The sequence below is a fragment of the Cetorhinus maximus genome, chromosome 23 (genome assembly GCF_964194155.1).
Source record: "Cetorhinus maximus chromosome 23, sCetMax3.hap1.1, whole genome shotgun sequence".
In the NCBI taxonomy this organism is placed as follows: domain Eukaryota; kingdom Metazoa; phylum Chordata; class Chondrichthyes; order Lamniformes; family Cetorhinidae; genus Cetorhinus; species Cetorhinus maximus.
The window spans coordinates 38,255,582-38,278,860 of record NC_135901.1 but is presented as its reverse complement, the minus strand read 5'-3'; the positions used below and the strand labels follow the sequence as shown (position 1 = coordinate 38,278,860).

Sequence of the window (23,279 nt, the reverse complement as noted above, 5' to 3'; positions counted from 1 at the left end):
GCATTCTGCCAAATGACTTTGACAGTCTGCTCGGGGAACCATCCCACAGGGTCCACCCTCTCCTTATCCCTCAGGGCCTCTAGGACGTTACGTGCTGACCACTGCCTGATGGACTTGTGGTCAAAGGTGTTTTTCTGCATAAATTTTTCCACCAGGGACAGGTGGTACGGCACGGTCCAACTACTTGGAGCGTTCCGCGGCAGCGTGGCCAGACCCATCCTTCGCAACACCGGGGACAGGTAGAACCTCAGCACGTAGTGACACTTGGTGTTTGCGTACTGAGGGTCTACGCACCGCTTGATGCAGCCACACACAAAGGTGGCCATCAGTATGAGGGCGATGTTGGGCACGTTTTTTCCCCCTTTATCTAGAGGCTTGTACATCGCGTCCCTGCAGACACGATCCATTTTCGACCTCCAGATAAAGCGGAAGATGGCTCGAGTGATCGCCATCGCGCAGGAGTGTGGAATGGGCCAGACCTGCGCCACGTACAGCAACAGCGAGAGTACCTCACACCTGATGACCAGGTTCTTACCCGCAATGGAGAGGGAGCGTCGCTCCCACATGCCCAGTTTCCTTTTCACCATAGCCACTCGCTCCTTCCAGTTTCTAACGCATGCCCCGGTCCCTCCGAACCATATCCCCAGCACCTTCAGGCCGTCAGCCCTGACAGTGAAGGGGACAAAGGATCGGTCAGCCCAGTTCCCAAAGAACATGGCCTCGCTCTTCCCACGATTTACCTTGGCTCCCGAGGCCAGTTCGAACTGGTCGCAGACGTGCATCAGTCTGCGCACCGACAGCGGATCCGAGCAGAAGACGGCGACGTCGTCCATGTACAGGGAGGCTTTTACCTGAGTGCCTCCACTGCCTGGGATCGTCACTCCTCTTATGCCCGGATCCTTCCTGATGGACTCGGCAAAGGGTTCTATGCAGCACACGAAAAGGACAGGCGAGAGAGGACAGCCCTGCCTGACTCCAGATTTAATCGGAAAGCTATCTGTTTCCCACCCATTGATTGAGACTGCGCTACTGATGTTAGTGTAGAGCAGTTGGATCCAATTTCGAATTCCCTCCCCAAACCCCATTTTGGAGAGCACATCCCCCATGTAGGTGTGCGATATTCTGTCAAAGGCCTTCTCCTGATCCAAGCTGATGAGGCAGGTATCCACACCCCTGTCCTGTACATAGGCAATCGTATCCCTGAGCAGCGCCAGGCTGTCAGAGATCTTCCTGCCTGGCACAGAGCAGGTCTGGTCAGGGTGAATCACCAATTCCAGAGCGGATTTGACCCGGTTGGCGATGACCTTGGACAGAATCTTATAGTCCACATTCAACAGTGAAATGGGTCGCCAATTTCTAATTTCCTCCCTTTCCCCCTTGTGCTTGTAGATGAGGGTGATGATGCCTTTCCTCATGGATTCTGACATGCTGCCGGCCAGGAGCATACTCTCGTACACTTCTAGCAGGTCTGGGCCGATCAAGTCCCACAGAGCCGAATACAACTCCGCCGGCAGGCCGTCGCTTCCGGGGGTTTTACTCTTCTCGAAGGACTCGAGGGCCTTAGTCAGTTCGTCAGGAGTTAGCGGTTTGTCTAGGCTCTCCCGCGTACTGTGGTCTAAGACCTCCGTGATAGAGGACAGGAAGGACTGGGAGGCCGTGCTGTCCGTGGGCTTCACGTCATACAGACCGGCATAAAAGGATTTGCTGATCCTCAGAATGTCGGACCGTGATGACTTTACTGAGCCGTCTTCTTCCTTCAGGCTGCTGATCACAGAGCGCTCTCTGTGTACCTTTTGGAAGAAGAAACGTGAGCACGTCTCATCCTGCTCCACGGAGCGGACTCTGGAACGGAAGATGATCTTGGAGGCCTCCGAGGCAAAGTGCGAGGCTTGCTGGCCCTTCACCCCTTGGAGCTCCTCCTTGACATCGACCCCCATCGACTGCAGCCGGAGCAGATTCTGCATCTTTTCCTGGAGTCGGGACATTTCCCTCTGTTCCTTTCTAGCTTTCTGGGTGCCTTTGCGGATGAAAAACCTCTTGATGCTTCCCTTGATCACTTCCCACCAGTGTGTCAGGGACTCAAAGAGGGGTTTCACGGTTCTCCAACCTTTGTAATCCCTCTTGAGCTCCTCAATGTTCTCTGGGGTCAGCAGTTGCACATTTAGCTTCCATGCCCCCCTGCCCACCCTCAGGTCTTCCTCCAAGTGGCAGTCCGCCAGTAGGAGGCAGTGGTCAGAGAAGAACACCGGCTTGACGTCGGTGGATCTGACTGTGAATGCACGGGACACAAACAGGAAGTCTATCCTGGAACGAATGGACCCGTCTGGCCGCGACCAGGTGTATCTACGCTGCGCTCCGTCTGCAGGGTTGCTGAAGACGTCGTGCAGCTTGGCATCCTTAACTGTTTCCATCAGGGATCTGGACGTAGCGTCCAATCTGCTTCCGGCCCTGCCGGATCGTCCAGCCGCATCGATGATGCAGTTGAAGTCCCCGCCCAGAATGACCGGCCTGGAGGTCGCCAGCAGCAGTGGGAGCTGCTGAAAAACCTCCAGCCGCTCAGCCCCTTGTGCCGGGCCATACACGTTAATTAACCGGAGTGGAGCGTTCTTGTACATTACGTCTGCTACCAGGAGTCGCCCGCCCACCACCTCCTTGACCTCGGAGACGGTGAAGTTGCCTCCCCGCAGCAGAATACCCAGGCCGGAGGAACGAGAGTCGTTTCCGCCCGACCAGATCGATGGCCCGTGGGACCACCATCGTGACCATTGCCTGTAGGAGCTGAGGTGCGGTATCGCACACTCCTGCAGAAACAACAGGTCAGCTTTGACCTTGGCTAGGTAGTCCAAGGTCGCAACACATCGCGTAGTAGATTTAATGCTACGCACATTTATGGATACAATCTTTAAACCCATATTAAAGCATTTATTCTCCTACCAAACCCACTGTCTCTGAGAGTCCCAGACCTTTAGTCTGCTCCTTCATACCCGTAGTGAGCTCAAATTCCTTCACTTTGGATGGGCTGAGGTAGATCTCCTTGGCCGTGTTCTGCTCCAGTGGCATCTGGAGGTTCACGTAGTGAGCGGGTTTTGAGATGACCTTTGCTGGAGAAGCTTCTCCAAAACTCACCCCCTCTGGGGGGTTGCTGTTCCCGGCTTCCTGGAGCTGGGGTGCGATGATTGCCTCACTGCTCCCAGATTCCAGGGGCTGTGGTGCACTGGCCTCCTCAGGTTGCAGGCAAAGTTGGGGTGCGCTGGGCTCCTTGTTGTCTCCAATTTTCTGGAGCTCGGGTGTCTCGTCCTCCAACGCCCTGGAGCTTTGCCGCCTCTTCTGTCGGTGCCGCTCTGGCACTTCATCATCCGAAGAGCTGCTGCCCTTGTCATCCGTGTCGGATGGGAGACGCCTCTTGCCGCTTCTCTGGGAAACGCCTTTGCTTCTTCTTCGCTCCCTCTTACTTTTCTTGTTCTTCACCGTCCGCCACTCCCCCTGCTGCTTTTCCACTGCTGCCTCCTCCTCCATTGATTCGCTGTCCTGAGGACTGGAAGGTTCAGGGGGTAGTGCTGTTGATTGGCTCTCTGTTGCCTCAATCTCTTTCTCCACCTTGTCTCTCTCTGTGTCCTCCTTTGTCCCGTTGAGCTCCCTGGGGGCCTTGGTGGTTGGAGTGACACGGAACCTTTCTTCTGCTTCCCCCTGGTCGGCTTTGGCTGCCTGTGCGTAAGTACGGCAGCGTTTGGGGCAGGTCCTGTAGAGGTGACTTGCCTCGCCACACAGGTTGCAGCACTTGGCCTGTTTGCAGTCTTTTGTCTGGTGCCCTTCCTGTTTGCAGATCTTGCAGAGGGAGGCGCTGCAGTTGGCCGCCACATGGCCAGCCTTGCCGCATGAGCGACAATGCTTGGGTTGCCCAGCGTAGACCAGGTAGCCCCGGTTTCCCCCGATTGCGAAACTGGAAGGAGGGTGGAAAATGGCTCCCTTACCATCGGTCTTTAGCGTGACCTTAAACAGCCGTTTGCCTGTCCAGATCCCCAAGTCGTCTCGAATCTCGGTGCCGCTCCCCACCTTATCGAAGTACCTGGTGAGGAAGGTGACCACGTCGGCGACAGGGACGAAGGGGTTGTACACATGCACCATCACCTCACGTTCCCGTTGCAACGGCAGAGAAAAGTGCGGCTCCGCCGTCAGGATCTTCATCTCCGGCAGGTCTCTCTTCTCCTCGAACACCCTCAGGAGCCGGACGCAGTCTGCCACTTGCTTGAAAGTCACGTCGAAATAACCACCTTTGCGGGAGTCGTGCAGGGTGAAGATCTCCGTAGCTTGGAAGCCGCACGCCTTCAACAGGATCCTCCTGGTGAAGAAGCCCCGATCCATAGGTGATCCTCCTTCGCTGTGGTTCACCGTGACTCGGACGGTGATAGGTAACCCACGGTATAGATTTGGATTGCGATTGGTTATCGCCCTTCCATCCCGACCTTGCCATGGCAGGACCATGGTGTCGCCCCTGCAACACTTGATCTTAGCCAAAAGGCCGAGAAGATATCCTTTTATAAATGTGGAGATGAAAACAGCACACGGGATTCTAGATGCCATCTCAGCAAAACAAACTTCTTTATTATTGCTTTATTACAATCCCCTTGCCGTCAGCCTTCCTGATTGCCTGCTGCACCTGCATGCTCACTTTCTCTGTTGCTTGCACAAGTCTCTTTGAACATCAGAACTTGCAAATTTCAAAAGCATTCTGCTGCTCTAATTTTTACAAAAAAGTGAACACATTCACACACCTCCCTACATTATATTCCATCTGCCATCTTATTGGCCACTCACATAACCTTCTGATATCCTTTTACAGTGCTCTCCCCAAAGGTTACCTTGTCACCAAATTTCATACATTTTAGTTGCAGGCCCCAGTGAGAAATGAACTCACGACCCCTAGTTTACTAGACCAGTGCTCTAACCACTGAGCTATGGAGCCACTTACTATGTCCTATTCACAGTAAGTCTCCTAGTGGAACGAGGAACAGGACAACGTTCGGCATCGATGATATTTGATAGATCTGGAAATGTCTGAGATGGAGAACAGATAATTAAAAGATGCGACATGAAAACGGCAGAATTTGATGTGCTTTCAGTGATGAATGCCTGCCGTAGTTATGTGAGAGATTTTACTGCCGCCTGTTCACACTGATACAAATATCACTCCTGACCAATCAATCCCTTTGAAGACAGCGCGCCAGGCCGAATGGCCTCTTTCTTTGCTGGAACTGTCTATAATTTTATTTTTCCCAGCATCATTTCCCAGTCATTCCGACATTTTATTACACGCTATGGGAATGTACTTTCTTACATTCTCGCTTTTGAAGTCAAGACACTGAGCAATTTCAACATTTTTCATTAATTCCAGCACAGGATTTGGAACCAGACCAGTTGAACGACACTTTATTGGTGCCAATCCTTCACTGCAGCTCACCCCTTAAAAACAGTGGCTGTCATTGCCCGAAGATGTCATTTATGATGAAATTCTGTAGGAGGAACTTATCTCTGGTGAAAGTTTCCGAAAAAGGGCTTTCCTCGTAATTTCGAGGTGAGGATTCGGCCCTTTCACCGCTGTGGCCCGGACTCGATTCCCGGCCATGCAATGAAGGTTTATTGATCTGGTACAAACTGTTAAAACAAGCCTGATTTACTTATTGATTGATATCCGAAACGCACAACAGCTCCGCCCGAATCAGTGGAGTGAGAGTTGAAGTTTCACATCAGAGCTGCAAATGCCACACGTGGAACAGCTTCGAGAAGAAATACAGTTTCTAATGTCCAAGGGGTGTCAGGATGGAGTATTTGTATTTACAAATTCATTCTCTCGATGTGTTAATTGCCTTAACCATTCGACCACATGAGCTCGGTGTCTGTCTGTTTAAATGTTGCTCAGTGAAAATTTCAATCGCCCTCCGCTTTGTAACATACGGACACTTAATAACTGAACAGTCTCCACTCAGAAATACAAAAAGAAAATTCCTCCTGAACCTTTTAAACCTGTTTTTCTTTTCTCTCTACGATTTTAATATGAAGCCACACAATTAAGGTGAATAAAGTGTGGATCGGTAAAAATGAGGAACTGAAGCACATTGACAGACACAGCGGAACACACACTGACATGTACACCGAGAGTGACAGAGGGCTAAGGAGAGACAAACAGCCAGAAAGAAAGGATGTCACCAAACCGGCTCAGTTTTGTTCCATTTCCATATGCAGATTTTGCAAATCCTTGCAGTTGAAAGCGCGGGAGTTTTTGTTTGATTCCATTTACCCGATAACTAATTCTGTTGGCACCTGGTTAAAATCAGGAATAACGAGAACCGCAGTCAGCAAACCAGCATTGGGGAAACCCCGATGGATGTCAGAACCATCGCCCTCAACACTCGTCCGCGACTAACAGCACTTCCTTAGAGAAAACATGTTCATATCAAATCAGAGATGACTATGAAGTCAGTCGTACGGTCCGTCGTGTCTGTGCTGGCTCTCAAGAAGAGCAACTAAACCAATCCCACTCACACGCCTTTCTCCCACAGCAATTTCTATTTACATTGTCTCTCCTCGTTCACCCTGTCAAAATAAAGGACCACAACCCGCCCCAACCCCCACCCACCGTATTAAACTGGACTTGTCTTTTGCTCACCCAAATGGAATTCCTAACGTGCCCGAAAGTGGTAAGCAACTGAAAATTTGGGAGCGGTGGGATTCGGACCCACTGCTCCAGAGACTGGAACATGAATCCAGCTCTCCCGTTTGTAGAGCAAATGGAATTAGATTGTAGATATCAGCTCAGAAATAATAATGGCCTGCTTGATCAGGGTAAAGTTCTTTTGTAATTCGATATGAAATCAATTGCATAAATAAATAATGATTGTATCGAAAACTGGATAAGTTTTCAACTAGTCCAACTCTTCATGTCATTGGGTCGGGGAAACTTTGTTAACTACGGCAAACTGTGCATGGGTTCTGCAGAAATTCCTTCTTCAAGCGAGAAATGGACAATGACTGAAAGGAATCAGTAAGGAAAGATAGAAGGAATTTGAGACTAATTGGTTAGCTCTTTAAAAATAGCTGGCACAGATACGATGGGGTGAAGGGCTTCACGTTGTAGTAAAAACAGGAAATGCTGGAAAAACTCAGCAGGTCTGACAACACCTTTGGAGAGAGAAGTAGAGTTAATGCTTCGAGTCGGACTGACTCTGAAGAAGAGACATACGGACTCGGAACGTTAACTCAGCTTCTCTCTCCACAGATGTTGCCAGACCTGATGAGTTTTTCCTAGCACTCTCTGTTTTTATTTCAGATTTCCAGCATCTCCAGTATTTTGCTTCCATCTTAGATCCTCTTACTGCGCTGTGCCATTTGATGATGACATTGTTGATCAGTCTGTCTCCAGCATTCCTAATGAGAACAGCCGAATTCCATTTCTTCAAAACAAAGACCCAAAGTGCTGCTGCATGACGTCACCGTTTAACATTCCAGACAGCTCCATTGGGATCTTCACAACTCAGGGTTTGTTCAGGGCAGTGGGGATCACGGTCATTTCACATGTGGCAGAGCAACGGTTTGAAACTGGGCAAAAACATCATCCAAGCTTGTTCATTTAAGTGTGAGTTAATGTTCAATAATTTACACTTGTTGTTAATAATGTTCACAAGGGTTCGAATCCTGCCGTCTAAGGACATATAATTTAAATAGGAGAAAACACGTACAAGCATATCCGTATTTTCTTATTCAGTGGTCAGCATTGGCGCAGTGGTATTGTCGCTGGGCTAGGAAACCAGGGATAAAAGCAAAATAATATAGGTGCTGGAAATCTAAACAAAAAAAAACACAAAACGCTGAGGAAAAAAAATCAGCATATCTGGCAGCATCTCTGGAGAAAGAAACAGAGTTAATATTTCGATTCCATACAACTCTTCAGAGTTCTTTGAAAGCAGCACACAGGGCCGAATGGCCTCTTTATTTGCTGTAACTTTCTATAATTTGATATTTCCCAACACCACTTCTTTCACACTCATTCTGCCATTTTATAATCCACTCTTGCAAGTGGGTTCAAAGCTCAACCACGTGCACAAGACTGGAAGGAGCCTGCAACTGTGGATAGTCGGCACTGTGCACATTCCTGTAATCCGTATCTGGGAGAATCAGGAAGATGAGATCCCAGATTATCTTTATCATGTAATCTGCAAACTCATTCTTTCTAAAAATCCTTGGGTCCCACATTCTCTGTCCCTGCTTTCCAGGGAAAGCTTGGGTTCATGAACTGACTGTGTCTGCATCAAGCAGCTATTTGACCTGGGAGCTGGACGGGCAGAGGCTCCCTTTGGAGGTGAGGCAGGGACAGAATCAGAAACAGATGCGACATAAAAGTGTTTTGAATTAGATGTGTCTCCGTTACTTTCAGTGATGAATGTCTGCCGTGTGTTCCCTTGTCAGTTTCACAGGAGCCGCAGTGATGAGGTTGGTGGGTTTTGGAAATTGACAGATACACATGAGCAGCTTGTGGGGCTATTTCACCTCACTGTCAATTTCATGTCCCAGCTCACAAAAACCGTTGTTGTCATTGACTGAAGAATTCATTCCATTTAAAATGGAAACATGGATAAAAGCAACGTCAATAAACCAAACTGAAATGAGCTTGCCAGTTTCCCTGGTGGTCTAGTGGTCAGGATTCGGCGCTCTCACCGCCGCGGCCCGGGTTCGATTCCCGGTCAGGGAATATAAGTTTATTGTTCTTGTGAAATTGTCAAAATGAGTATTAATTACTTATTGATTGAAAACATTTAGCAGCTCCACCAGAATCAGTTGAAGTTTCGCCTCAGAGCTGGAAACATCACACTTGGAACAGGTCGGGAACAAAGACAGAAGCGGAGTGAAAGAAGGACAAGAGAAGGGCTGGCTGCAAAGCACTAGCCATAGGAATGGTGGTACCAGGCAAAATATGGATGGGAGAAGGGCAAATTTTGGTACTTACTGTTTGCATTGACAAAAATATCACTCCTGATGGATCAACCAATCACAACTGCTCTTTAAAAGCAGCACATCAGCTCATCGAGGCCGAATGGCCTCTTTCTATGCTGTAGCTTTCTATAATTTTATGTTTCCCAAAAGCACGGGTGCTTCTTTCACAGTCATTCTACCATTTTATAACCCACTCTAGCGAGATGTACTTTCTTATTTCGTATTCGGCTCTTCTGAAACCAAAACACGGAGCAAATTCAGCGAGTTTCCTTGTCATTTATAGCACGAGATTTGTCACGAGACTAGTTGAACGACACATTAATGGTGCCAATCCTTCACTGGAGCTCAACGCATCCGAAGAGCACTGTTACCATCAGCCTGTTATGTACCTTCTTGCAGTATATCTGCTGAACAACATAAGCTTATCACAGCTGTGCTTTCTTCACATTGAAATCCAGTGTGAAAATATGAAAAATGTCAAAGCTGAACAACGCAGACAAGACTGGAAGGAGAGTGTGACTGTGGATAATTGGCACTGTGCACATTCCTGTAATCAGTACCTGGGGGAATCAGGAAGATCTTGGTGTCTCTTTAGCCTGTTATCTGTAAACCAATCACGTTGTGTATTACGTTCGCACTAACTGACTGTGTTTGGTCAATCAGCTCCTGGAAGGGCAGAGAGAGCTGGAGGTGAGACAGAAAGTGATGTGACATGGAAGTACTTTGAATCAGTGGTGAATATCCATCGTGTGCCAGTTTCAAAGTAACAGAGGTTGGTGGTTATTTGTTTGAAAGAAGCTGCACTCAATGTACGGTGAGCCCACGACCCTGAGATTAAGTGCCTTTGATCTACAAGTTGAACTAGCTGGGCACACATGACATATGTATCCCATATCCCAACATACATGGAGACAACGGTTGTTTTCCACCTGCTTGTTCTGAATTTCAAAGTGCAGAAGGTAATTGAACTACACAAGCCCCATGGTTGCAATACATTCCTCTCAATCGTCAATAATATCATTCACATCTTCCACTTCTTAGCTGCACCTCCTTCCAAACATTGCAAACTCCTCTTGCATCTTTCATCCTGATATTTTTCCCTGTAACATTTTCATCTGAAGCTGCACAACTAATGTGAATAAAGTTTGTGATGGTAAAAATGTGTTCACCTCCTCAGGAAACTGAATCACATTGACACACACAAAGGAACACACACAGGGATATACACCGAGAGTTACAGAGGGCAAGGATTTGTGTCTAAGGAGAGACAAACGCCCAGAAAGCAAGCATGACACCAAGTTTTGTTCCATTTCCACTGCAGATTTCGTGAATGAACAGAAATAGGAAAACGCCCGCTTGTTTTGATGGATTTTATTCAATATAACCGATAATTAACTCTGTAGACACAGAGTAAAAACCAGGAATAATGAGAAGCAGGAAACCCCAGTGGATTTGGACTCCATCGCCTAACCACTCGGCTGCGATGACTTTTTCGACTAAGAGGGCAATTTTAGCAGCAGTGGGATTTGAAACCACGCCTCAATAAAGAATGAGACCTTAAACCATTAACAACCACTACAGCTGCGCTACCAAGCTTACAATGCTACTCCACATCACCTTGACTGGATCTGGACTCTATCGCCTGAACCACTCGGCCACGATGACTGGCCCTATGGATAGGTTAGTGTTGTTGGTATAAAATTAGAGATGGCTACAGCAGAGGAGGAGGAAATTCGGCCCAGTCTGTCCATGTTAGCTTATGGAAGAGGCATTCAGCTAATTCGACAACCCCACATTTTCTCCACAGCCATTTATATTTTTATTGTGTCTCCTCGTTCTTCCTGTTAAAGTGAAACACCGCACGCACCTGCTTTAACTGTGAGCTGGCACCTTTCGAGCAATAGGACAATTTTAGCAGCAGTGGGAGTAGAAACCACGCCTCAATAAAGAGTGAGACTTAAACCAGCACCTACAACAACTCAGCTGAATTACCGAGCTCAGGATGCTACTGCCCATTGCTTTGCCTGATATCGCTCCAGAAACAGAACAGAATCAAAGCAGCAACAATACGTCATAAGGCCCCACAAGCCTCCTCCATCATTTAATAAGATTATAGCGGATCCCCAACCTCAACACCAATTTCCCACCCGATCCCGTTCGCCCTTCATTCCCTTAGAGTCCAAAAATCAGGAGAATTTTTGGATGTTTTTTCTTCCATTGATCCGAGAGTTCTGTGGACACCTGGTTGAAACCAATAATAATAAGAAGCACAGTCGGTAAAATTGGAACTTTCCTGGGGAAACCCCAGTGGATTTTAAAATCATCGTTTTCACCACTCAATGAAGAGTGACACCTTCAACCACCTATAGCCACTCTACCGAACTCAGGCTATGAGTGCCCATCACCTTGGCTGGTATTGGTACTCAAATAGAACAGGAGCAAAGCTGCAGAAATACTTCATAAGGCCCCACAAGCCTCTTCCGTCATTTAATAAGATTATGGCGAATCTCCAGCCTCAGCACCAATTTCCCACGCGATTCCGATAGCCCTTCATTCCCTTAGAGTCCAAAAATCAGGAAAATTTTGGATGTTTTTTCTTCCATTGATCCGGGAGTTCTGTGGACACCTGGTTGAAATCAGCAATAATAAGAAGAACATTCGGTAAGGTTTGAATTTACCTGCGGAGACTCCAATGGATTTTAGAACCATCCATTTATCCACTTGGCTGCGATGATTGACCAAGGATCCAATGCTTTTCACTCAATCATCAATAACACCATTCACAGCTTCCGCTTCTCAGCTGCACCTCCTTCCAAACATTGTGATCCATTTTCCTCAGGATCTGTTTCTGGATTTAATGTTTAGCTGCTTTATGACCTCATTTTGAAATCAGAATCGCTTCAATATCCAACACAATTTGAATTGTAAACCTGGCGGATAAACAATGGAAAAATATCACTCTGTAACACAAGACCCATGGTGCTCATTTTCAGATTCACAACAGTTAACTTTTCAATAAAATGAAGGAATTTTACAGTGAAACGATTTAGAAAGTTTGTATGACTTATGTTTGTGACGCACTCACTCGGTTATTCTGTAAATGCTGCTTGGAGATTTAGTGACCGGGATATAATCTACCTGTGTTTTCCTGAGCCTGTGCTCGGTGTATTGGGAGGTTTGGTCCGGGTTGGAGTATCTTGCGTCCCAGGGATGGGCAGTAACCCGCTGATTGAAGCTGCAGTCGCTGTTTTCTGCTGGCAGCGGGTGATTGGAGAGAGCGGGCCGGAATATTGCTGCTTTTCTGCTTTTCCCTGCCTCACTCACTGTGGAGCTGAGGAAGTGGGAATAATTGATGGGTTCGTTTCAATCCAATAACTTCATAAATTTCCAATGGGCTAGATATCGGTATATGGTAGTTCTAATTGTTTTCTCATTATATTTGAAATTAATATTCGAAAAAAGCCACTTACCTGGGAGCTCACTGGATAACAGTGGAACTGGCAACATTTTGGGGGTCTTTCGTTTCAGCACAAGTACCCAATGACAGCCCAGAACTGTATGATAATCAATGCTGATGGGGAGAAAACAGCAAAAGCTTCGCCCCCGAGTGGTCTCGAATAACCAACCTTTCGGTTAACAGCCAAACTCACTGACCAATTGCGCCACAGAGACTGATCAGCACTTTACCCAGGATATCAGTGAGTTAAAGCTTCAGATTGCTGCTACCGGAATGACAATTGTCTCTATCAGTTTTACTCTTCCAAAATAAAGAGTGGGGCATTCATTGTGGATACATCGAAACCGTCTGATCCCACCCACTGCTGACACATCCATGTCATCGGGAACCAGCTCTCCTACAACCGGTGCCGTCTCCCTTCGAGCCTTTGCGTGCCTTGACTGTTACCAAGTATTCTGATTGTCCTGAAGCCGAAATTCGGTTAGAATTCCTCATGTGCAGTGACGAGAATCATTTCAATGTCTCAAATCAGTTAATTTCACTGATCACATCAGAGTCAATGTTCCAGCGTCTTAAAGAAGGGAAAGGTGCCTTGACTGTCTCTGGTCAGTCGGACAGTTCACCCTTCATTCTCCTCTGATTCCGGTTCCCAAAGAGTTTCTAAAGATTCCCAAAGCTGATACTGGGTTTTCTGTTTTGGTTCCTTCTTCGTTTTCCCACCTGCCAATTTACAACATTTTCCAAAATCTCATCTCAATCCCCCCGCCTTGCATCATGTCCAGGGATGAGGAAATTCAGTTTTGTGACCAGCGAATGTCTGAAACCACTTTCAAGCCAATTAAGCACTCTTTGAAATAAAAACAGAAAATACTGGAGAAACTCAGCAGACGCTGTCAGACCTGCTGAGTTCTCCCTGCGTTTTATGTTTTTATTTCAGATTTCCAATATTTTGCTTTTATTGAAGTACTTTCTGAAGCAGAGTCATTATTTTAATGCAGGGAACACGGCAGCCAATCACTGCTCAACAAACACCCAAAACCAGGGACTTCACAATGCGTAGATGTTATAATCTTGGTTGAAGGATGAACAGGGCACATGACTGCATCCTGCTGTCTTCATCAAACTTCAATCTGCAAGTTATGATGATGGTTCTGGTCAGTTTCAAACGAGGCAACTCTTCACATATTAGATAAACATGATAACCATTGCCCTGTAGAAATAGGGAACAGGAGAAAAGCTCAATTGATCTCACTAAAATGTTAAGCGGTGCCGTCATGCAGCAGCACTTTGAGTCTTTATTTTGAAGAAATGGAATTCAGCTGTTCTCTTTGGGAATGCTGGGAGACAGACTGATCAATAATGTCATCATCAAAAGGCACAGCTCTACCAAAAGCCCATAGTATCGATGTCAGTTTTCCACAAAGTGCTTTTGAGTTAATCTCAATTTCTTTGTCTCTTTCCATAACCCTGACTTTTTTTTCTCCCTTTCAAGTCATTGTCCAATTCCCTTTTGAAAATTCTGTGTTAAGAACAACAATATTGAAAGAGGTGCAGGAGCTTCTGCCGTGTCCATGATCAGTGTGTGAAAATTAACAAAGTTTCCCTGACTCATTGAGATGAAGGGTTGGATTCTGAATTCTTTTACAATTATTCAAATTTTAAAAATAGTTGATTTCAAATCGAATTTTCAAAAAACAAATATCTATTCTGACCAATCATCTCCTCATTTTCCTCAGTCGATACCTTTTACCAACATTTCATTGAGCAAACACGCACAGTCACCACAGGAAAAAAAACACATCATCTGAAACATTGAAATAGTGAAACACTGAAATAATGAAGTTAATAGTGGAGATGATTTCTGTATGTTACAAAGTGCAGGATGATCTAATTAACTGGCAGAGCTGGTTCGAGTTTCCCAATGACCTATTCCTGCTCCTTTGCTTCTGTTCTATTTCGATGTTAATCCCAGTGAAGGAAATTATGAGCAGCCGTATGCCCCATGGTAGTGTGGCCGAGCAGTCTAAGGCACTTAATTACGTCTGCAGCCTCTACCGAAGCGAAGTCCACCACTGCCAAACGTTCAGATGATCTATCTTTTGGGATCAGCCCCATTGGGACCAACAGATCCCAGCTCACATTACACCCAGCGGAGTATGCGGTGTTTTATTTTGATAGGAAGAACGAGGAGAGCCAATATAAATATCAGTTGCTGTGGGGAAAAGCCGGGGCGTGGAATTGCAGTCATTGAGTTGCTCTTCCAGAGGGTCGGCATGTGAACGACATGCTGAATGACCGACTGATGTATCCGCCTATGATTTTATACATACATCATTAATGCAAATCTGGGACTTGGATTCGTCACTGAATCGTTCAAGTGACGAGTTTTGAATGCACTGGGATCTCCACAGGAAGGCTGGAATCATGCCAATTACGCTCCTTATCATTCCTGAATTTTACAGTGTACCTGCACAATTAATTGTCCGAATAAGTTGAATAAAAACCATCTAAAACCTCCAGCGTTCTCTAATGTCTATTCGTCTGCAAGCATTCACAAAAGTTGCAGCGAGAAATGGAACAAAAACGGAACCAAGTTGGTGTCAGGCTTGATTTCTGGGTGTTTGTCTCTCCTTCGAGACAATCCCTTGCTCTCTGTCACTCTCGGGTTATATGTCTGTGTGAGTCCCTCTGTGTGTGTCAATGTGGTTCAGTTCCCCGAGGGAGTTAACATATTTTTACCATCACAAACTTTATTCACATTAGTTTCAAATTTCACAGAGAAAAATATCAGGATGGAAGATGCGGGAGGAGTTTGCAATGTTTGAAAGGAGGTGCAGCAAAAAAGTGGAAGATTCAGGGAGAAGTTTTCTTCTCACTTAACACGAGAAATGAAACCAGATCTGGGAGGTATTTGTATCGGTGTAAACAGTAAAGCCTTCCTTATTCCCATTATATTTTGCCTTGCACAAACATCTCTATGGTTAGGGTTTTGCAACCTATCACAGACCTTCTCTCATTCCCTATCTTCACCTCTATATTTGTTCTCGACCTGTTGCACGGGTGACATTTCCAGCTCTGAGACAGAAATCCAGCTCTCACTCCACTGATTCTGGCAGAGATGAGCGTCTTCTGTTCTTCATCAAGAAACAACTCAGACTCATTTTAACAGTTTGCACGAGGTCAGTAAATCTCTATTCCCTGACCGGGAATCAAACCTGGACCACAGCAGTGAAAGCATTGAATGCTGACCGCTAGACCACCAAGAAAGCTGCTCACACGCCTCACAACGTGGCTTATCTATGCTACCTGTGTCTTTCATTTTTGTTTCAGACCTCTTTCACCAGAGACACGTTTTATAAGAACATAAGAACATTAGAAATAGGATCAAGGGTTGGCCATTCGGCCCCTCAAGCCTGCCCCGCTACTCAATAAGATCATGGCGAATCTGCCCCAGACCTCAACTCCTCTTTCCTGCCAGCTCCTCATAGCCATCAATCCCCGATATTTCAAAAATCTATCTACCTCCTCTTTAAATGCTCTCAGTGAGCTACCCTCCACAACTCACTTGGGTAGAGAATTCCAAACATTCACTACCCTCTGGGAGAAGAAATTCATTCGCATCTCAGTTTTAAATGATTGCCCCCTGATGCTGTAACTATGTCCCCTAGTTGGAGGTTCCCCCATTAGTGGAAACATCTTCTCAATATCCACCCTGTCAACCTCCTCAGAATTTTGCACGTTTTAATAAGATCACCCCTCAGTATTCTAAACTCTAATGAATAAAGTCTTCACCTGCTTCACAGTTCTTGATAAGTCAACCCCTTCATTCCAGAAATTAGCCCAGTGAATCTCTTTTGAACTGCCTGCAATGCCAATATATGCTTCCTTAAATCTGGGGACCAAAACTGTACACATGACTCCAGGTGCGGCCTCACCAACACCCTGTACAGCTGTAACAAGACTTCCCGATTTTTAAACTCCAACCACGAGCAAAACAGGCCAAAATTCCATTTATGTTCTTAATTACTTACTCCACCTGCATGCTAAATTTTTGTGTTTCATGCATAGGAACACCCAGATCCCTCTGTGCTGCACTTTTTTGGAGTCTCCCTCCATTTAAATAATATTCTGCCTTTTGATTCTTCCTAACAATGTGTATGATCTCAAACTTTCCTACATTAAACTCCATCTGCCAACTTTTGCCCACTCACTCAACCTATCTATATCCCTTTGAAGATTCTTCAAGTCCTCATCACAACCTGACCTCCCACCTATTTTTGTATCGTCAGAAAATTTGGATAAATTACACTCTGTCCCCTCCTCCGTGTCATTAATATAGATAGTAAATAATTGAGTCCCTGGAACTGATCCTTGTGGCACTCCACTAGTTACGGCTTTCCAATCTGAAAATTCCCGGCTTACTGCCTTCTGTGTGTTAAATTGGACTCTTTACATTACAGGGTTTGTGTAGGGTAATAGGTATCACGGTCTCTCACACACGGAAAGTTTCCCCAGTACATAGCAGGGTTTGTGTAGGGTAATAGGGATCACGGTCTCTCACACACGGAAAGTTTCCCCGCTACATTGCAGGGTTTGTGTAGGGTAATAGGGATCACGGTCTCTCACACACGGAAAGTTTCCCCGCTACATTGCAGGGTTTGTGTAGGGTAATAGGGATCACGGTCTCTCACACACGGAAAGTTTCCCCGCACGAAAAGGGGTAGAAGCAGTAACAGAATTAAGTGTGAAGAAAGGTTGCATCGTTCCCGTTTGTTGTTAAATAGTAACTTGGTGCATCATCTCAAAACCATGTGACATTTATGCTTCTCCAGGTTTTGAATGATATTCTGAAAAATGCATGGCTCGGAAGAAAAAGGGAAAGATGGGGCCGGATTTGCTGTAAGGTCCTTCGCACATGTTTGAGGTGTTGAATGACCTGCTGATGTGCTCTGTCATTTGATGATTCTAATGTTAGATCAATTTCTCTGCCGCATGGCTAAGGTTTTCCACATAGCAAAGTTCAGAAGTGCAATAAGACAGCACAGTTTGACATTCTAAGTGGTTCTGCAAGGAGCTGCGTGTAGTTTTTGTAGTCCAGTGGTTATGACATTTGCTTTGCATGCCGAGAATTTCCTGAATCGAAACTCATTGAAGAACAGTAGAACTGGCAACATTTGTGGAAAATGTTCTTTCCGCCATTGACAACCCGGATCTGTGTGACGCTGAATGTTGATAGGAGAAAAACCTTAACGGCTTCGCCTCTGAACCACCAGACTTTAGTTAACAGCCGAACGCACTGACCAATTGTTCTGCAGACACTGATGCAACTTTCTGTGTTCTTTGTACAGGTACAGCCAAGTCTCTTTGAACATCAGCACAACTTTCGCACCTCTTCAAACATGTTCTGCTTTGTTGTTTTTTTTAAACTATTTTTGCGACCAAATGAGTTACTTCAAATTTTGCCACATTTTTCTCCGTCTGTCATCTTGTTAGCCAATCACCTCTTATAGATTATAAAAACAGAAAATGCTGGCAAAACTCAGCAGGTCTGACATCATCTGTGGAGAGGGAAACCGAGTAAACGTTTCAAGTCCGTGTGGCTCTTCTTCAGACCTAAAAAGAAATAGAAAGTGATGGAATTTATGCAGTTCAAGCGGGGCGGGGAGGGGGGCGGTGTGGGGCGGGTAGAGCATTGGATAGAAGGTCGGTGATAGGTGGAGGCTACGGAGAGATTGACAAAGGTGTCATGGATACAAGACAAAGGGAAGTGTTAATGGTAGTGGTCAGGGCTGAAGAAGGTGCGGATAGTGGCATAAAAGTAAGAAAGCAGAATGTGTTTATAGCAGAATAAGGGTCAGCACTTTGTGAAAGAACAACATAGAACAAGTAACAGATGGATCTATTTTGGGCTGGGGTTGGGGGAAGTGCGGTGGTTGGGAAAAAGGGTAGAAAAGGGGATAAAAGGGGGGATGAAATAATTAATAAATTAATAAAAATAAGCAAATAAAAATAAAAATACATTTTTATAGCAAGATTTTAAAAATGATGAAAATAGAGCAGAGAGTTCACGGTCTGAAGCTATTGAACTCAATATTCAGTCCAGAAGGCTATAAAGTGCCTACACGGAAGATGAGGTGCTGTTCCTCCAGTTTGCGTTGAGCTTCACTGGAACATTGCAGCAGGCCAGGGACGGACATGTGGGCATGAGAGTAGGGTGGTGTGTTGAAATGGTAAACGACAGGAAGGTCTGGGTCATGCTTGCGGACAGACCGAAGGTGTTCTGCAAAGCAATCACCCGGTCTGCGTTTGGTCTCTCCAATGTAGATGAGACCGCATTGGGAACAGCGAATGCAGTAGACCAAATTGAAGGGGGTGCCAGTGAAGCGCTGCTTCACCTGAAAGGAGTGTTTTGGCCCTTGGAAAGTGAGGAGGAAGGCCCCTAAAGGGCCAACTGTCAGTTGTTCTATGTTGTTCTTTCATAGAGTGCTGATCCTTGTTCTGTTATTCACACGTTCTGCTTTCTTGCCTTTATGCCACAATCAGTATCTTTTTTAGTTCTTACTGCTACCATTAACACTCCCTTTGTCTTGTGTCCCTGACTCCTTTGTCAACCCTTCCTGAGCCCCCACCCATCGCTGACCTTCCCACCTGCTCCACCCAACCCCTCGTGTAACAGTATAAACTCCATCACATTTCTGCTTCTCTTTAGATCTGAAGAAGAGTCACACGGATTCGTGACATTGACTCTGTTGCTCTCTCCACCGATGCTGTCAGATGGTGAACTTTTACAGCATTTTCTTTTTTTTATAGAGATTTCCAGCATCCGCTGTATTTTCACTTAAAAGCAAACTGTTTCTTCTATATTGTTCTGCAGTCTCTCCGCTTTCCACTTAACTTTGTAATCTCAGCTGAAGGTTATCCATAGGCTCCAACAAGGATTGAACTCTCACTCCCTGACTTTCAAGACCAGCAGTGCAACTACTGCGCTACGGAGCCACCTGCTAACTTAAGCCCACGGAAAATCGACCATATTCAGTAAAACGAGGCAGAGGCTGAAGTTCCAGGTGGATGACATTTAATAGACCTGGAAATATCTGAGAGGGAGAACAGGGAGTTAAAAGATGCGACATGAAAGCAGCAGAATTTGATGTGTGTCAGTTACTTTCAGTGATGAATTTCTGCCGCTTGTCGCCTTGTCAGTTTCACAGGAGTCACAGGGATGAGGTTGGTGGCACCTGGCTAAAATGAGGAATAATGTGAACTGTAGTTAGCAGGATTCAAACCTACAGGGGGAGACACCAGTGGATTTCAAATCCGTCACCTTAAACATTCAGCCACGACTAACAGCAACTTCTGAGCTCAAATGTATTCTTGTCAAATCAGAGATGGCTGCAAAATAAGTCACTCGGCCCATCGTGTCCGTGCTGGCTCTCTGGAAGAACAACTCAACCAATTCCACACACCCGCCTTTCCCCCACAACAATTTATATTTGCATGGCCTCTCCGTGTTCTTACAAACAAAATAAAGGACCACAACCCGCCCTATATTAAACTAGAATCCCCTCTTGTTCTCTGAAAGGGAATTCCTAAATTTTCCCAAAGTGGGAATGTGACTTAAACTGTGGCAGCGCTGGGATTCGGATCCACTCCTCCAGGGACTGGAAGGAACCCAAGTCCAAATCTTCATGTCACTGGGTCGGGAAAACTTTGTTAATTAAGAGAAACTGTGCATGGATTCTGCGGAAACTCGTCCTTCAAAAGTGAATTGGACAGTTACTTGAAATAGAGAAAAATGAGGCTTATGGAAAGAGAGAAGTACATTGTGACTAACTGGTTCCTCTTTAAAAAAGAAACTGGCACAGAAGAGATGATCTAATGACCATCCAACATGTTGTGCCATTTGGTGCTGACATTGTTGATCAGTCTGTCTCCAGCATTCCTAATAAGAACAGCCGAATTCCATTTCTTCAAAACAAAGACCCAAAGTGTTGCTGTGGAACTGCATTGTAATCAGGTGTACTGGGCTCATTGCAGGCGGAGTTTCTGTACTGTAGTGGTTATCACATTCGCCTTACACGCGAAAGGTCCCCGGTTCAAAACCAGGCAGAAACATTATTGAAACTTGCACATTGAAGTAAGGGGAAAAGCTGCATCGTTCCTTCTTGTTGTTGAATATTAGCTAAATGCAGAATCTCACAGCCGATTGCACATGCTCTTCGCCTTATCTGTTGGAACTCGCCAGGTAACAGGAGAGTTGGTGATTTCTGTCCTTTCTTGTCACTTAAGGACCCAATGACAACCCGGGACTGTGTGACAATGAATGCTGCTCCAGCTAACAGCAATCGCAGTTGTCATTGGCTGAAGAAGTCGTTTGCGTCCTGTATGAACGTGTCAGTTTGTGGGAGAAAACTGTCCCTGGTGAAAAAGATGTGAAATGAAAATAAAAGGCACAGATAGCCTGGATAAGCCAGGCTGTAAAGTTGCAAGGCTGGGGGTCTATTGGTTAGGGTTCACCGCATATAAATGTCATGAGAATGATTAATATAAATATGCATTACTTCTTGATTGAAAACTGAAAACGCATATCAGTTCCGCCTGAATCAGTGGAGTGAGAGCTGGAGTTTTGCATCAGAGCTGGAAATGACACCCGTGCAACAGGCCGCGAGCAAACACAGAGGTGAAGATAAGGAATGAGAGAAGGACTGTGATAGGTTGCAAATCGCTAACTCCAGAGATGCTGGTTCACGGCAAAATATAGTGGTAATAGGGGAGATTTCACTGTTTACACCGACACAAATATCCCCCAGATATGCTTCCAAATCTCGTGCCAAATGACAAAAAAAATTCTCACTGAATTTACTCAGTCCCATGACGTCAGAGGAGCTGATACAAGGGAAGAAGGTGGATTTTGCTGAAGTGGGTTGTAAGATGATAGAATGACTGTGAAGGCAGCAGCAGTGGGGATGGAAATGTAACATTTATAGAAAGTTACAGCACAGAAAGAGGCGATTCGGCCCAGCATGCTGCTTTGAAAGAGCAGTTGTGCTTGGTTGATCAAGAGTGATATTTTTGCCAGTTTGAACAGCAGGAAGATAAATCTGTCCCATTCCTACCCACATTTTACACCATCGTCCCTTTGGTCAGTTTCTCTCTCATGTCTTGTAAGCTATCATAGTACTTCCCTTTTGTCCTTTCACTCCCCTCCCTCCGCCTCTGGACTTGTTTTCCACCTGTTACATCTCTGACTTTTCCAGCTCTGATGAAAGGTCATCCAGCTGGAAGATTAACCCTGTTTCTCACTCCACAGACGCTGCCAAACCTGGTTTCATTTAATAAGAATTCCTGTTCATTGCGATGGTTCACACAGTGGTAAGGCAAAGCTTTTCCTTGACCGGGAATTGAACATAGGCCGTGCCAGTGAAAGCACCAAATCCTCAGCACTAAACAGTCACAACTTCCAGTGAAGCAGAGGGCAATTTTCACTCAGAAACAAACAAATCTATTTTTCACAAAGTGGGACAGAGAAAGACTCAGTTTGAGCAGTGACACTGCCGGAGCAATGGAGAGCTGGGGATCACCCATGAAAGCTTCAAAGTTTTCAGGAATAATGGCGCCTAGCGTGGGGCTAGAATACATGGCCCCGGAATTGAGATTTTCATGCTCTATCGATTGAGCTAACCAGACCAGCAAGTAAAACCGTTCATATTCCAAAATACAGGGATAGAAATCCTGATTTCCAGTTGTTGTCTCAGCTTGTTCTGAGTTTAACTCATGTGAATAAAGCTTGTGATGATAAAAATGTGTCCATCCCCTTGGGGAACTGAAGCACATTGACACAAACAGAGTGACAGAGGCCGAAGGAGAGGCAAACATCAAGAAAGCAAGGGCGACACCAACTTTGCCAATTATTGTTCCTTTCCAGACTCCAAATTGAGTGAATGTTTGCAGATGAATGGAACTGAAGAAATGCGGAAGGGAAGCAGGTAAAGCACACAACAGTGTTTGGAATGTTTTTATTCAATTTAACCAATAATTAACCATGGAGGCATCTAAAGGAAGATGCACAGTCAGCCGGACTCAAACCTGCTTCAGGAGACCCCAAAGGATTTCAAGCCCATAATTTTAAACATTTGGCCCCGACTACAGGCCTTACGATGATTTTAATGTTGTTCATATAACATCCCAGAACGGTTCTAGCAGCGATAGAGAACATTCGGCTCCACATCTTCCCGGTCACCCTGCAATTTACACTGGCTCTCCTTGTTCTTCTTACCAAAATGAAGATCTTAAAATGACACTGACTACGAGCCCATTCTGAGATGACGTGACTGAAAGGGCAACACACATAGGAGACTGGAGTCTAAACCCAACCCCCTGAGACCGCTCGGCCATGTTATCTCCACTCAATGCACACTAACCATTGCCTTGAGTGGTATTGGCACTGAATTAAAACATAACCAACATAACCAATAGGGGCAAGATAGTCCATTTTACCCCCTCTCCTTCCAGTCTTCTGTCCATTGTTCAGCTTTGAAATTGCTCATATTTTCACACTGGAATTTGAAATCCTTCTGACAACGAGTTCTACATTCTCAACCATCAACAGTTATTGAAAAGCGGGTGCTGTAAATCGCAAATAAAAATGGAAAATGGAGCAAATTTCAGCAGACCTAGTGGATCCTGTGGAGAGAGAAACATAGTGTCTGTGGAGTGGTAAACATAGTTTACATTTCAGGGCTATGACTTTCTATCAAAATTGCATTGCATCAGAGCACAGACCTGAAAATTTAACTGTTTCTCAATTCACGTATTCTCCTTGATATGCTGAGCATTTCCA

The 23,279-nt window shown here is 45.6% G+C and overlaps 2 protein-coding genes and 3 non-coding genes across 5 annotated transcripts in view; 2 read left to right on the top strand and 3 right to left on the bottom strand.

Annotated features, from left to right (window-relative positions):
- Positions 1–23,279, bottom strand: part of LOC144697988 (uncharacterized) — a 298,820-nt gene that overhangs the window by 123,255 nt on the left and 152,286 nt on the right. The window lies entirely within an intron of this gene.
- The window catches only part of LOC144697986 (uncharacterized), a 92,741-nt gene that overhangs the window by 8,785 nt on the left and 60,677 nt on the right, over positions 1–23,279 (bottom strand).
- Positions 4,891–4,963, bottom strand: trnat-agu (transfer RNA threonine (anticodon AGU)). Its single transcript has one exon. It is a non-coding gene; the product is annotated as a tRNA-Thr (tRNA).
- Positions 8,672–8,743, top strand: trnae-cuc (transfer RNA glutamic acid (anticodon CUC)). Its single transcript has one exon. It is a non-coding gene; the product is annotated as a tRNA-Glu (tRNA).
- trnav-uac (transfer RNA valine (anticodon UAC)) lies at positions 20,482–20,554 on the top strand. Its single transcript has one exon. It is a non-coding gene; the product is annotated as a tRNA-Val (tRNA).